Source organism: Leptonychotes weddellii, chromosome 5 (genome assembly GCF_054177405.1).
Source record: "Leptonychotes weddellii isolate Sample4059 chromosome 5, ASM5417740v2, whole genome shotgun sequence".
Classification (NCBI taxonomy): domain Eukaryota; kingdom Metazoa; phylum Chordata; class Mammalia; order Carnivora; family Phocidae; genus Leptonychotes; species Leptonychotes weddellii.
This window is the reverse complement of record NC_138373.1, coordinates 4,318,620-4,323,120: the sequence shown is the minus strand read 5'-3', so window position 1 is coordinate 4,323,120 and position 4,501 is coordinate 4,318,620.

Sequence of the window (4,501 nt, the reverse complement as noted above, 5' to 3'; positions counted from 1 at the left end):
TTCTTAAAGCCTTATTTTTCAAAAGCCCCTATTCTTGCTCAGATTAAGAGTTGCCAAAATACCTTGTGAACTAAGTTGCATTGTGCTGAGAACACTAAGCACTAAACCGTTCGAGAGCTGTGTCTTTCAGCAGAGCCAGCGTCTCAGGTCTGCCCCCGCAGACGCTGCCACGCTCCTTTCTGGTAGGAAAGCGGCACAGCGTCCTTCCCCAGCTGCCACCAGGAGGCCATCTGACCCCGCGCCCTCCCCTAACACTGTACTGTACGTCCTCGCGGAGTGAGTGTAACGACTCAACTCTTCGAATCAATCTTTCCGATTTTGTAGTGAGATTTTTTTTGAAAAGTTAATGTATTCGCTTTTGCTGAGATTCTGAACAGACCTCTTCCTCCCATGTCCCCCGGCGAAGTGTCCGCTCCAGCTGTGGGCGCCTGGGCTGGGGGGTGTGCAGCACGTGACGCGATCAAAGGACGAAGACAGTATTTTGACAAAATACAGAGGTTAATTTACACTACATTGTACACGTCCTAATTAAACTGAGTAAAAGTGTCACGGGTAAAATATTAAAGGTTTATTTCTGTCCAGTGCAGTAAATGATGAAGAAAGGTCGGTATTATCACTGTTTAAGCTTTTCCTTTTTCTGAGACCTGCCATTCCTCCTGAAATTGGGCATTTAATTCATCTTTGAACTGGTCGTTCCCATAGTTGCTAACTTAGTGCTTTTCTTATAGAACCCCTTCTTAATGAGCAATATGCCTCCTTGTATTATAAAATCTTTCTGATAATGCATTAGAAATTTTTTTTTTTAGATTAGTAAAAGTGCATTCCTGTTTCCTTGTTACTTTATTCAGAGCTAATAAGCGCTTTCCTTAGTTTTCTAGTAACTAGGTGTAAAAATCATGTGTTGCAGCTTTACGGTTTTTGAAATATTTTAGATATTCCTAAACTATGAACTTTCTTAACATCACTGTCTTGCCAGATCACCAGTACTGTACCCTGACTAATGCTGGCCCTCCTCTCTGCCTCACCGCCCTGGACACACGCTTCCTCTCGCTCTGCCTGACCATGTTCCCTTGGGTCTGTGAGGTTCTGTAAGCCCGTGCTTGTGCTAACGAAGTTCTGTACAACTTACCCACTGGCAAGAATATAAGGTTGGACCTCTGAAACCACTAGAACAACATTTTTTAAATTGACAGTTGCAGGATCGTGGAGTGTTTTTACATTGATCTTTTGCTAATGCAGTTAGCAGTATGTTTTGCATGTATGACTTAATAAATCCTTGAATCATATGACTGTAATACTTGAATTCTTGAGAACAGCCTCCTGGGGTATGTGTTCCGTTGTCTCACCTGAAAATCTTGGGTTGTTGGAAACAATTTCTAGCGCATGTTTTTCATGCTGGCGGGAACGGGGAGGGGCCCCCTGGGGGGGAGCTGGAGGAGTCCGCAAGCACTGGTGCTGGGGGGCAGGTTGGGTTTTGCATCTGTTGAATGCTGGGGAGATGGTGACATCCACACTGGGGCACATGTGCGTGCACATCTTGGGCCCGAGCTCTGGGCTGAAGAGGCAGATTTTGGGAGGTAGGGAGGAGGCTGAGTATGACCTTAAGATCCTTTCTAGAGCCTGAAACTGTACTATGAACTTGTCACGTTAGAATCAATTTTCTAGGGCGCCTGGGTGGCTCAGTTGGTTGAGCGACTGCCTTCGGCTCAGGTCGTGATCCTGGAGTCCCGGGATCGAGTCCCGCATCGGGCTCCCTGCTCGGCGGGGAGTCTGCTTCTCCCTCTCACTCTCCCTCTGTGCTCTCTCTCTCTCTTTCAAATAAATAAATAAAATATTTTAAAATAATATCTTTTAAAATAAGTAAAGCTTGGGCGCCTGGGTGGCTCAGTTGGTTGAGCGACTGCCTTCGGCTTGGGTCGTGATCCTGGAGTCCCTGGATCGAGTCCCGCATCAGGCTCCCTGCTCGGCAGGGAGTCTGCTTCTCCCTCTGACCCTATCCCCTCTCATGCTGCTGCTTTCTCTCTCTCTCTCTCTCTCAAAGTCTTTAAAAAACAAATTTTTTATATTATCCTTTTTATTGCTCTGAAGACTGCTTTAGTTTTGAGCATTTTTTAAAGATAAATACGCAGTTTAAAGACCTCGTAGTTCCAAAGGTTTGCTACAAAAACATCAGCCTTCTCCCTTCACACCTTCCCCAAAGGCAATCAATTTGAGTTCTTTTAACTAATCTTTGTTATTTACCTCCATATGCCTAAGTGACATGTCTTTTTTTTTTTTTTTTTTTACCTACTAGATCACCAGTTTGTTATGAAAGGATAGAATTCGAACAGCCAGATGGAAGAGATGCCTAGGGTCAGGTATGGGGGAGGGACACAGAGCCTCCACGCCCTCTCCAGGAGCCCCCTCCCCAAATCTCCACATGCTCACCCACCTGCAAGCTGCACCCCCCCTTTTTTTCCTGCAGGCTTTGTTACATAGCCGTGCTTACTAAACGACAGGCGGTTTGTTTGATTCAGTCTCCAGCCCCTCTCCCCTCCCGGGGGGTCAGGCTAAGTCACTTTATTGCTGGTTGCATTTTCAGTTTTGGCTGTTACCACAGATAATCTGTGCATGGCAGCACCCCCCTCCTCCCCGACACGAGAGAATGATTCGGGTTGGTGGTCACTATTTAGTATCTGTCACTGTGTGAATATTCCTAGCCAAGCTGTGGGATAACAATTTGGCTGCACAAACTTCTGGTTTCTTTAGGGATAATTTATACTTTTTTGCTTCATTTCCTGTGTGCTTAATGATTTAAGTGAACTTCCGAACTTCCATCTGCAGTGTAAATCTCTCAAGATGATTGTATTATGTGTTTCACCGATTTTTATTTTCCTAGAGTCTCAGAATCCTCTGGCCACCATTTCCCGATGTGCTGATCTTTAGTATAATCCCCACGGCCAACGTGGGGCTCGAACTCATGACCCTGAGATCAGGAGTCGAATACTCGACTCACTGAGCCAGCCAGGTGCCCGACTCCTTTTAATTTGCTTCTTCATCTTCAACAACTCCAAGAGTTTCCTGAGAAGTGTGTGGGAATCTTTCTCAGCCCTTGTGTCTTTGAAAATAACTTTGTTCTTCCCTGGTCCTTTCTGTCTGCTTGGAAATGCCGGGGTGGAAATGCGTTCCCCTCAGTTTGGAAGGCAGCTCACTTGGATCTTCCTTGGCCGTTGCTGTTATGTGGGGTGAACTTTTGTTGATAAGTTCTGTGGGCTTTTTTTTCCCTGTCTTGCACATCCTGGGCTGCTTTTCTCCTTTGTGCTTGGGTGGGCTCCGTCTGCCACCATGCAGCTATCTGCCGCCCAGCTGCTCTGGAGGTCCACCTGTCATGCTTTTAATTTTCAGGCATTCTTCTTTATTCTCCACTTTTCAGGCTCAGGATCTGTTTTATGGTTACAACACTTTCTCTGTTCCCAAGCGGTAGCCAGGTAGTTTCTCCCAGTCCCTTGTTCTGCGTGTGCCCAATAGTCGTTGGCTCATGCTTAAGGTTGAGAGCCGGGCGCCTGGGGGGTGCAGGTTGTTAAGTGTCTGACTCGATTTTGGCTCAGGTCGTGATCTCAGGGTCCTGGGGTTGAGCCCTTGCGTCGGGTTCCCTGCTCAGCATGGTCTGCTTGGGATTCTCTTTCTCCCTCCGCCCCTCCTCCTTATGCTTGCTCTCTGAAATACATTAATCTTAAAAATGGGGGGCGGGGGCGAGATTGGAAACTGGGCACCATAGTGGTGTCAAGGGGTGTCCGAGATCGCTTAGCTTTCTGCCACTAGGAATGTACAGGAATTGTTTAGAAACAAAACTTGTGGCAGTTGGACACCATGGCATTTCAGTCAGAGTTTTTTAAATGGGCTTTTGCAGGTACTCAAGAGGCTAAGGTGGTATTGGTGTGATGGCCGAGAGGCCCCGAGGAGGGGTTTTTAGAGGTCAGGTTGCCCTGGAGAATCTTAGAGGTCTGGCATCTTCTCTAAGTCTGAGAAGCTGAGGAGCACCATCTCCTTGCCTCCCGCTGCACTGCTGTCCAGGGCCCCCTCCCCGCAGAGCGAACCAAGGGCCAGACTTCCTCCAGCTTTCAAGTAAGCCTCCTCACTTTCACTGATCCCCTGCTCTGCTGGGGGGGAGGGGGGGATCGGAGTTGTAAACCAGGGTAGTTCTGGTCTTTTCTCCTCCACTTAGGATTCTGTTTACCTCTAGTCAACCAATTGTTCCTTTTCTTCTTTCCCCATCCTTGTGGGTTTATGCTTTTAAAGAGATCCACTTACTGTCATTTTTCTGGCACTTCAGTGGGGTTAAATCAGATGCCTGTGTGATCGCCAGCCTTTAGCCCAGAGCTCCAGGAAAGCTTAAGGCTGCATTTTTGTTGTTTACAGTAGATAGAAAACTTTTAAAACAGGATTGCTCTACAACTACCCAGTAAAATAGACCCTCCTGGAAACATCCGGTGGAGGAGTACATCACTGTCCAGACACGAAC